A 12,640-nucleotide genomic window follows, 5' to 3' on the forward strand; every position below is an offset into this window, starting at 1 on the left:
GCAATAAAGTGATGGGATTTAATAGGTCATATGTTTCACAAATCAGTCATATGAATTATCTTGCTGTCAGTGGGAACTTCAACACCATTGGTCATAGCACTCCCTAGTGGTCTATATATACTAGCAGTGTTTCCAAGTAAAGATTGAATTAACATTTTTTAATGTTTGGATAATGTCTGTTCATTCTTCATAAGTAGGGAGAGATAATCTGTCCAATTTATCCTCTCTTTCTCTCCCATGCAGCACCCCTTGGCAGGCAGCACAGTGACAGTTTCAAAGAGGGCCTTCCTGTGGCTGAATAGATCTCGCATGACCATTTTTGCCCAGGAGCTGGCTGTCCTGGTATTCCCAAAGGAGGGCCTTGCACAGTCCACCCTAACTGGAAAGTCTGGGGGGGGGCTGCCAAAAACACAGTTTGGTGTTGACAAAGTGCAGGGTATTACAGGTATGTAATTGTTTTGAGTTACATGTAGTCTATTTAAAAGCTTCTGTGATTTCTATAGCAGCTAGATCACACGGAAACTGACCACCAGTAATTACTAAATACATGTTGGACTATTTACTGGTAGCAGTATTGATACCATACTGATAAAATTTCTCCGAGTTTCCAGAGGGGTATTCCAGAAAGCAGGTTATGTGAAAACGTAAGTGAACCCTGAATGAGAGGTATCTTAAACTCTGTGTCAGTCACCATGGTAACTGACTCTGGGAACCTAACCTGCTCACTGGCAGGTTTACTTGAAGAAACCTTGAGTCTGACGGAGCTGTCTGACAGGGCCTGTCCTTTCCTTGTCAACAGCATCATGTTGAAGCAGAAATAATTCACATAGTTTTACAACAGGGGGATTATTTAAATTCGTTTAGATGAGCTCTCATTCCCTGAGCCGAACAGTACCACTTCTCATCAGTCCGTCATTTATCTGAACAATATTCTCAGTCCGGCTGCACATCGAATATCAGGCTACACATCACCGCTGACGTGCTCTCAGATCTGGACCTCTTCATTTTTATCACTTTGCAGGTTAATCAATCACCTTCCAGCAGTCAGAAAAAGAGGAATCATTCACATTTCATTTGGCTTTCTTTATTTCCCACAGATAGCTACAAAAGTAGGCTAACCATCAGCCTGCATTGCCTCCAACAACGCAATTTCAAAGTACATGTTTCTAATTTGCTGCCGCATTTAGGATAATATTAAATACCTTCTAGTACTATCTGAAGATAAAAGTGTGTGTCTGCCTCTTGGGTCCTGGGGGTGAGTGACGCCCTCAACCTCTGGTCACCCAGCTCCTCTGCCTCTGTCAGACGTGGTGGAGGTGGAGGTGACCACCACCTCTGCCTTCTTCCACGTGTTCATTTACTCAGCAGGATGTTAGGAGACAGGATGTGTGTTAATCAATAGGTATCTGTTGGTGGTAAAAGCTGCTACAAGCTGAAATATCCACTGAATAAACTTTTACCTTGTTTAATATGCAGAATATGAATAAAACCAGAGTGAGGAGCAATCACGAGACAGTTTTTATAGCCTATATTCAGGGTTTCACTTCACAGATTAAGTCAACTCAGAGTTCAGGGTTAGGCTTCGAATTTGTTGAACCTCCTTTCTGGAATACCCCTTTGATGTACTGTTCAAAATACTATGAATATGCTGCGTGACCTCTTGTCTATTCGGTCAACAGACGCTGTTCTTGTGGAGTTTCCACAGACAAGTGTCTCTGATGTGCGTGCGGCCATCAGACGAAAGTATAACAATGAGCAGTTCAGCCAAAAAAAAAAGGAATATAATGTGTGGTGTGTGTTTCTGTACGGTGGGAGGGGTTAGGCGTGCAATAATAAGAAATGTTGTTTTTCACTGTTCACTATTTCTCAGTGTTCTGTAAAGTTTATGTGTAATGTTTAGGTCTGCTGCCTGAAATGGACCTATTTCTACAAGGTGTACTAAAGTACCAATATTTGAAAATGTTTAAAAGCCATAATGTAAATGTTCATACATTTGTTATATAAATGTTAAGAGATAGTACAAGTTTTTTGTATTTACAATGTACTATTCTAATTAGGATATGGTACAAATACAAATAAATTAACGTATATTTTTTCACCTGGAAGTAGTCCCACAAGTCTTTCAGCCTTTAGTATACTGGTAATACATTTGCAAGTATGTGCAAGGTAGAAAGTAATATAGCAAAGTAATGATAAAGTATATTGACTATTAACTGCAAAGTATGCTTTTTTAGTAATTGGAATAAGCCAAAAATATAATTAAGCATATTATTAGCACAGTAAGAATATATTAAAAGTATAAAGCTTATATATTTTTAAGACACTAACAAATAATTTTTAATGTACTTATAATACAAAGTACACTTTAATTTTACTAATTAAGCATATATTAGTACATATAAAGCGATATGCTTAAAGTATACAAAATATACTTTAAGTTGCTCCACTTTAGCACATAAAAGTACACAAAATACACTTCAAGTTGAGCTTTTCTACAATTTAATTACAATTAAAATATATTTAGTACAAAATTAGTTGTTCCAAAATAGCATGCTTCAAGTTAACTAATCATGAACACACTTGAAGTATAATGATGATTAGTGTGGCTTCAAGTACACAAAAGTATGCTAAATTTTAGTACACTTAGCACATTTATTTTTCAGCTGGGTACACTCTGCCAGCAGTTTAATAATACTGATGCCAGTTGTAACATTTTAATCTTTTAGTAGTAAGCCACGTTCTAAGCGGGATAATGTATAGTGAGCCGGTGACTGTTGAAAAATAACTCCGCTGTGCATTGGGGTTCCATTCCCCTGTCGGGAGTTATTTTTCAACAGTCACCGGCTCGCTGTACCTTATCCCTTACGTGTCTACTGTTGTTTGTACTGATACTGTGCATATTGGTATAATTCACTGTGAGTTGTTTGTACTGGTACTGTGCGTTCTGGTATAATTATTTGCATTACTATTTGTTTTTTTCTTCAGATAAATTTGATAATTGTTGCTCGGTCTCTTTCTCATTTATTTAGTATAGTGTCCACACTCCTTCCCATTCTACATATACAGAGAGGTGTACTGGTGGCTTTACAGCCTACATTTTATTGATTATCTCTGATCCCCACGGTCAATTTGGTCTTTGCGACAGTGTGAGCAACACTGCTGACGCTAGGTGGCGCCAAGCTAAAAAAACCTGAATCCTGTCTGTTGCCTCTTTAACCCCTGCATACAGACCCCTCATTGCAAGGACAAAGCCAACAGTTCGCACCATCATGGTCTGGCCAGATGGAGCCATGGACAGGCTACAGAACTGCTTTGAGAGTACTGACTGGCAGGCTGCCACTCACAACAACCACACAGACCTCAACACCTACACCACATCCGTACTGGACTACATTACCTTTTGTATCAACAGTGTCACCACACAGAGAACAATATTAACACTCCCCAACCATAAGCCATGGATGAACAGTGCTGTGATTGCTGCTGCTGAAGGCCCAGGATACAGCTTTAAGGTAAGGTAAGGTAAGGTAAACTTTATTGTCCCCTAAGGGAAATTGATCTTGGGCACAGTGCTACATTTCATTGCTTCACAGGACAAGATAAAAACATCATCACAGGGACACATCATCACAATGACAGCTCTATCACATAAGACAGACATGGACTACATTTAACAATCACAACACAGAAAGATACAGAGACGTCTAAAGTGCAAGAAAAAGTGCTGAGTGCTAAAGTGCCATGTGTTTAATGCACATTGTTCGTTGCTCTATTGCACTAGTTTTTAACATTGTTCAACAGCTTAATGGAGGCTGGAACAAATGATAATTTGAGGTGGTTTGTTTTGCACTTTGGTATACGAAATCTTCTTCCTGATGGGAGAAGTTCGTATTCAGAGGACAGTGGGTGAGTAGAGTCTGAAGAGATTTTTGTTGCTTGTTTCATGACGGACTGGTTATATAGATTCTCTATGGACTCATATTGTCTCATGCCTATTATCTTCATTGCTGTTTTGTGCATATTGGCCAACCTGTTTTTCAGTTGCACTGATAGGTTGCCATACCAGGCTGTGATTCCATATTTGATGAGGCTCTCTAAAATAGCTCTGTAAAAAATCAGCATGATCTGCTTGCTAACCCCATACAGCCTTAGTCGTCTCAAAAAATACAGTCTCTGCTGCAGTTTGTTGCACAAGTTGTCAATGTGTGCTTTCCAGCAAAGAAGGTTATCAATATGGATCCCTAAGTATCTGTATATGGCCACTTGATTGATAGTCTGGTCTTTAATGACCACTGGCTAGTCCATGTCCTTATGCAGAAGACTCACAATTGCTGTGTCGTCTGCAAATTTAAAAATAAAATTATTAGGATATACTTTCCTGCAGTCATTGGTGTACAGTGTAAAAAGTATTTGTGAAAGCACACAGCCTTGTGGTACTCCTGTATTACAGTGTTTGATGTCTGACAGTGTCTGATTGACCTTCACTTACTGTGTGCGATTAGTTAAAAAGGAATAAAACCATTTGATCAAGGTAGTGTTAACATTCATGTCCTTCAGCTTCTCCAGAAGCAGGTGGGGTTGCACGGTATTAAATGCTGAACAAAAATGAATGAATAAAATTCGAACATATGCTTTTGTCTCTTCCAAGTGCTTAGAAATAAATGCATAGGATTGCATCCTCAGTACTGCATTTGTGTTTATCTAACATGGGCTGTACTTCTGGTTTGAGCAGGGATGCGACAAATTTTTCAAAACATTTTACAATTAACGAGGTCAAGGCAACAGGACGAAAGTCATTATTCTCTGTAGCGCAGGGCTTTTTGGGAACTGGTGTTATTATTGACCTCTTCCACAGAGCTGGGACGGTGTGGGTATCCAACGGCCGCTGGAATATAGGACACCATGCTGATGTTAGTTCCTCTGCATCACTGCATCACTCTGTCACACTCATGAGAAAAATTCTCTAGGTCGAATCTTAAATAGAAATCATTCAGCTCATTTGACTTATTCTGTTCATCTAGAGTGGTAATTTGTTTTCTTGCAGGGTTCATGTTAGTTACTGATTTCATTGTATCCCAGAGTTTTTTTAGTATTTGAAGTTAAGGGGCTCTGTTCCATTGTTTGGACTAGTCTGTGCTCAGAAAACATCCTTTTAGTGTCTCAATTGAGTCATCTGTCCAGGCGTTAACAGTTTTATGTACAGGTTTACATGATTTAAAAATCGATTTATATAAAGGAATAAGATGTATTGTATTATAGTGTGAGTTACAGAGAGGGGGGCTTTGACTTTGCAGAGTATGCACCCTTGATATTGCCGTAGCATTTGTCCAGTATCCTGTTGTGTCGGGTGTGACAGTTCACATATTGTTCAACGCCTGATAAGGCAGTCTCTGGTTTACAGTGGTTGAAATCGCCTAGGAAGAAGATAGGTGCTCCGGGTGTGTGCTGTAGCTGTTCATGCGCACACTCGGCTATGCGCGCAGCTGCTTTACCTGCGCTGCCGCTGGGGGGTATATAAACAGCACCTATAATGATGTTTCCAAAATGATGCTTTCCACTCAGGTGACGCAGAGGCCTACAGAACAGCAAGGTTCAGACTGAGGAAAGGCATCAGGGAAGCTAAGCACTGCTACAAGAAGCATATCGAGGAGCACGTTAACAGCTCAGACTCTCGACGGGTGTGGCAGGGCATCAAAACCATCACCAGCTACAACAGCAACAGCTCCACACATGCACAAAGTTCATCCCTCCCTGACCACCTGAACCGCTTCTTTGCCAGGTTTGACTGCACTGACAGTAGTGACAACAAGCAGGCACAGCAGGGACCCTCTCCACCGGTGTTGACACTGAGCCCCCACTATGTGAGACGGACCCTGCAGCACATCAACCCCAACAAGGCCACCGGACCTGACGGAGTACCAGGGCCGGTTGTGAAGCACTGCGCAGGGGAACTGACAGCAGTGCTCACGGACCTGTTCAACATCTCACTGCTGCAGGCCTCCGTTCCCACATGCCTCAAGTCAGCCACAATCATTCCTGTGCTAAAACAATCAGCCATCATGTCCCTCAGTGACTATCGGCCAGTGGCTCTGACACCGGTGGTGATGAAGTTTTTTGAGCGTCTTGTAATGGGACACTTAAAGAACAGCATCCCCCCCTCCTTAGACCACCACCAATTTGCCTATAGGGCAAATAAGTCGATGGAGGACGCAGTGTCACTGGCCCTCCACACCGCCCTGACACACCTGGACCAGCAGGACAGTTATGTGCGGCTGCTATTTATAGATTATAGCTCCGCCTTCAACACCCCCCCCCCCCCCCCCCCCCAGGAAGGCGCTACAGAGCACTGAGCGCCCGCATAACAAGACTTAAAAACAGCTTCTACCATAGAGCTGTGACACTCCTGAACTCTACCCCCCTCCCACTGCCCCCCTCCCCCCACTCTCACACACCTGCCCTACTCCTCAGGAGCCCCCACCACCCTCTTCCCTCTCTTCACATCAATACACACACACACACACACACACACACACACACAGACATACACACAGCACTAATGGCACTTTAAGGACTTGGACTTTTTTTTGCACAAGTTTTATATTTTATATTCTTGATATCGTGCCCTATTGTGTATATATATATATGTCTCTTTGTTTTTACTTATTCTTATCTTTATATTTATAAGCCTGGGCAGCTTGTGCAATGACAATAAAGATTATTCTAATCATGGGTAAGTTGCTCATTTTTATTGTAGTAATTCTGCCTGTGAGGGATATTGGTTGATTCATCCAACGCTGAAGGTTGTCCTCTATTGTTTTGAGAAGTGGGCTGAAGTTGAGGGGGACTCACTCTGACAGCCTGGGGGAGATGTTGATTCCTAGTTAAGTGATATTACCAGTGCGGATTGAGAGTAGTGGTGATTGAGCTGCCACATCCCAGCTATTTGGGCTGAGAGGCAAAATGGTGAATTTAGACCAGCTGACTTTCAGACTTTTAGTTATGCATGTACACAGTAAAAACTAAAGGTTCCTTAGTGATTCCTTGAAGACCCCAAAGGTTCCTCCAAGAACTCAGAGGTTCCTCAATGCTGTTAGAGGTGCCTCCAAGAACCTTTGGGATTCTTCAGTATGAAAACTGGTTCCTCAAAGAACCCTTTTGAATTAAGGTTCCTGGAGGAACCCAAGGAATATATAAAAATATATTCCTTGGAGGAACCTGTTGAAATTTTCTCACTGAAATAAACCTTTGCTCTGCAAAGGCTTCCTTCTCCTATGTTTTACAACTGGCTTCTGCCAGGTATAGCTTTCACTAAATCGCTCCACAACCTGGGGGGAACTTTTTAATTTACATTATGTATCCAGTGCTGGTAACCAGTTTGTCAATAAGTCGAAACAAGAAACTTACTTACTCACTTTTTTTTTTTTTTTAAGTGCTTGTTTGCTCCATTTCTTTCTCAACAATAAGTTTTGTAACTGTTGTCTGCATATATATTGTATGTGTTTGTACATGTTAGAAATAAAGTAGTAAAAAAAAGCTGTCACTGTGATGACATAATGCTAGGCTACTAACAAATCAAAACTATTGGGCAATGTCTCTTGCTTGAGAGGATGAGTTTAGGATGTCCGTATTATGTAATAACAGAGATGGGACCAAGTCACATATGTGCAAGTCTCAAGTAAGTCCCAAGTCATTTTTTCTTGGGCAAGTCAAGTCAAGTCAAGTCACAGGTTATGTCAAGTCAAGTCAAGTCAAGTCCTGTTATAGGTCAAGTCAAGTCCAAGTCAAGTCACCTTATTATTGTAATTTTATCTGCAGAATCTGATCTTAATAAAGTGAAAAGACAAGATATAAGTAACTGTCAGTAAACATTGACTTCATTGCTGCAATGTTTACTTTGCAGGGACGATCCCCATGCGTGTGCGCACACACACACACACACACACACACACACACACACACACACACACACACACACACTAACCAAGGCAGTGGCCAAAATCACCCATTTAGCTCATTTAACCCTGTGTTGCTCGTTCATAAAATGTACAGCCAGTCTTGTGATGAACCGGTCGGAATGTTCGCTCACGTTTTCTGGGGTTAATGTTAGCAAATAAATCAAATAAATTAAAAAACATGTTCCACCAAACCGACCCAGCCCATCTACCCCCCCCCCGTATCGTATCAAGCTAACGTTAGCTAACTACCGACTAACCAGATAATATTAGCTAATTGACAAGCACTTACTGGGCAGAATGGCTCTTCAAATGATGAACAAAGTTTGAAGTTGTCGCCTGGCTGTCCGAGATGTTTATGCCGCATGTCTTGCACTGTGCTGTTCGTCTTTTGCTGTAATAATGGTAATTCCGAAAGCCGAAGATGATGACTCTCGGTACCCCTCCCGCTGACATGTTGATGCCTATCTGATATAAGAGGGCCTGTTTCTTCAATAAACATGTAAGGTACATAGAGAGGGCATGACTGATTGACAGGGTAGTGATCCAATCATAACAACGCCATTCTCAGCCTGCGCTCCTACCGGGTAATCAACATTATTTTTTAAATTAATTTATTAATTTTATATTCTAACCAAAAACATGATGTGAATAACACTCAAGTCATTCAAGTCATCGTATCTCAAGTCAAGTCCCGAGTCTTTGACTTCCAAGTCCGAGTCAAGTCTCAAGTCTTTTATTTTTTGGCAAATCAAGTCATAAGTCATCAAAACAGCGACTCGAGTCGACTTGAGTCCAAGTCACAATGACTCATTTTTATCTATAAAGCACGTTTTATTCAAAAGAATCCCAGAGTGCTACAAAAGAATCAGGTCAACAGAACAATAACACAATGTCATCAACATGTAATCACAATAAAACACAGTTTAACAGTCAAAGGCCTTTTTGAATAAAAAGTTTTCAGGCCTGTTTTAAAAGGGTCAAGTCTCTGTGGTGCCCTCAGCTGGATGGGGAAGCTGTTGCATATTCGGCAGAGGCCATGCTTTTCACAGCCAGTCAACCTGTCATCGCGTCATCAGGTTTGATGCAGCCATCCGCATCTCTGCCTCTACCAGCTGTTCATGTAACTGGCAAATACGACGCGTCTGTATCTTTAATTAATATGAACTGATTCAGCTGCGGAAGAGACAGTTTGGTCACGCGCATGCGCTGAGCAGAGCTTCAGCGTCAGTTTCCAGGGGGACAGAAACAGGACAGAAACGAAGGTGAGTGCTACCGGTTACACCTTAATATTTTAATTTGGTTTTGAAGCAATACGGTCATGTTGATAAGACATAGCAAAGACGTGCTTAGTTACAAATAGAGAGACCCACGTTTTCAAACTAAAAACAACATGTCAGAAAAGGGCAACTAACTAGCACGAGTTAACGGTTGTTTTCAGTTAACGCTAAACGGCTTAAAACGAAACTTAACGTTTCAAAGTTGGCCAGCAAGATGTCCCATTTAGTCTGGATATGTTATGGCATTCCTCTTTTCAACTGGGCTGTAATATTTATCGCCTAGTAAGAGATTTTTTAATGTGGGGAGGACTAGACCATCATAATTTTGATAAACCCAACCACGACTAACGCTATAGCACTGTTTTGCTGACTTGCCAGTGCCCAAAATGAACAAAAACCTAGTGTCACAGAATTCAGAAAATAATAAGATTAAATAAATATGAATTCAGTTAAATAAAATGAATGCTATTTTACATTTATTTCATTGACCTTGGTCTTTTTTTAAATAGCCTGCACTGCAGCAGCAAGCATACAGACCGTCCGAGATGATGACTTGTCTTTGACATCTCAGGTGAAAAATGTAATGTTCTTAAAGTGTATTATTCTAGCACAGTTTTTTAAAAGTGTATTAATTATTTTTTGAGTACACTAAATACACTTAAGTACAACTCAAGCTGTACTGAAGCTGAAGGCTACTTAAATACAATTAAGTGCACTTAAGTTATAATTTCTGTACTTAGTGGCATACTTAAAATGTATTTTGAATGTGTTAACAAACTATACCTTTAATGCAATTTATACAACCAGTCATTTTCATCCACATTTGAAATGTATTAATATCAAACAACATGATAAGGGGGGGGCAATACATTTAAAGTACATTTTAATCATGTTAACAGTAGCCTACATGCAGAAAAGTATACAGTACTTGATTGTACTTAATTACAACTTAATGGTATCTCAAATAGCATTAAGTGCATGAAAGTGCATTTAAGTACACCTTAAGTACAGTTTAAGCTGTAGTTAAGTGTATTTATTGTACTTGAAAATAATACACTTTTAAGTACATTACAGTTTTTTTCATTTGTCCTTTCTGACTTGTTTTCCACAGAGAAATGGAATTCAACACTGGGACATTGTCCAAGAAGTAAGACATTTCCTGTGCCTTTTCAAACATGATTTATCGGTGTTGTAATGATAATGTTGTGGACTGTCACATAAATTGAAGCTAGCTATTTTTCTGATTAAAATGAACAAAGTATTTTCAGTTGTTGTTCAGTTGTTTCAGTTGGCTTCATATTAATGGATTGGGGGACCACAAATCAACATTCCAAGGTTTTTAGACAACAATCATGGCATGGTAGTGCTTTAATCATGATCAGGTATCCAAATAAGAATATTTTTACAAATAGAGAACCACTGTGACATTTTTAATCAATCATTTAATGATATGCGTGTTATGTGTTTCTTTTAAAGGTACCCAACCTGTAGGCAGTACCATTTTGTTTGTGCTGCACTGGTGTCTAAACATCCTTTCCTCTGAGGTCGCACAGGACAAGGAAGTAAATTGTTAAAAACATGCTCTTCATGCTGAATGGCTATCCTACTATTGCCATATTCCTTAATATGGTGTCCGTAAGACTAAAGGTATTTGCTGTGAATTTCTTGTAATTTCTTGTGCTATATCTTTCATAGGAGTCTTGGCTGGGAATGCTGAGAAATAAGTTTAAAAAGGAGTGAATCCCACTTGTCAGTCCTGATGTAGAGTTTCACAGAGAGAAGTATGGCAAAAGGAGTGTCAGCAGAAGGGAACTCATCACAGCCACAACAACCAGCAAAGAAAGTCATGGTGAGTGTTGATTATTCCACAAGCAATTCAGCATTTTATTCTCTGGACAAGTGAATGTTAAAATAACGACTAACATGTGTTATCCATCCTAACCCTTACAGTTTACTTTGTTTGATTTTCTTTCTCGTCCATACAGGTGGCTGCTAGTGATGATGCTGCAATGCAAGGCCATAGCTCTGCAACCTCTACTGTCAAGGTAGTAATCACCCTAAAGCCTGCTGTACACTACAAGCTTTTGACAAGATCTAAGGCATACAACTTTTATTTAGAAAAATGCATTTTAAGTTCACTAAAATCCTGTAGTGTACTGTAAGCTACATACCAGAGGCTCAGGCAATGTTGAGAATTTATCTGTGAAAACAGAAAGAAAGTTTAGGACTGTGTGCTACATTTGCATTTACTTTACATTATAATAACCTTTGGTATGCCTGAATAAATACTGTTTCTAATTTAATGAATGTTCGACTAGACACCTGCTGGCAAGGATGGAGATGCTCTCGGCCACACCTTTGTCACTGCCAGTGTAAGTTTTCAAATTATGCATACACTCTAAAAAATAATTCAAGGACCCAGTAAATGTGACAGTAATATATAAGTATGCATGCTTGATAAAACTACTGAATATCATGATGATGAGTATTTGATTTGACTACATCAAAATTCATTAGTAGAACTCCAACAGGAACCTTTGTGTGAAATATAAACATGTAAATTAAGTTTATTTCTTTGAAATAAATTACTATTTGACTGACAGATTACATGGTTTAAATATTAGTAATAATCACTGTATGTTTTAACAACATTTTTGAGAATACACTACGAACAGCAATTAGTTTTATTAAGTGCAATTATTATAGAATTCAACTCAATTTTATTTGAGCCGTAACTTAACAACTTAAAAAATCAAGTAAACAGAGCGGAACTGACGGAAAGTGACGTAATTCTTTAACGGTTCTGGGACAGGTCTGAAAAGGATGATGGCAGGCAGGCTTGGCCATGGGCTTGTCTGGCACAGCGGATTGAATTTCAACCTGACTCGACAGTAAGTACTTTTTTAACAAATGTATAATTTCTCATAGGCCTCCTTAATTACAGAAGCCAGACATGAGCATGAAATATCAGTTGACAAACATTACTATCGCGATGAAGCCATTCGACGTTACAGCTAACGTTAGCTTAAGTTAGCTAGTTCATTTGCCTTGTTAGCATCTGAACAACTCGTGGCGTTACACTATTTAGTCATAGGCTTCTTTGACACATCGTGTAGCTCGAACATTTAATGTGTGTAACTGCAACATGTTGTTGCACATTTTAAGGTGGAAGCAGGTTTGGGAATATAACCTAAAACTTTTCGCCCTGCCAAGTTAGCCATAGCACCCATTTATAACCCTATCAAAGATGCTTCACAGACTAGCTTTACAGGTTTCAGACCGCGTTAGAGTAACGTTACTCAAGGCCCTAGTCCACCTGGACAAGGTGGTCTGGGTTGAAGAAGGCACACTGCTTCCTTGCCTGTTTTGGTGGCTTCGCATTGCAAACTATCCGAAATGTGAAACAAC

The sequence above is a fragment of the Epinephelus lanceolatus genome, chromosome 3, assembly GCF_041903045.1.
Source record: "Epinephelus lanceolatus isolate andai-2023 chromosome 3, ASM4190304v1, whole genome shotgun sequence".
In the NCBI taxonomy this organism is placed as follows: domain Eukaryota; kingdom Metazoa; phylum Chordata; class Actinopteri; order Perciformes; family Serranidae; genus Epinephelus; species Epinephelus lanceolatus.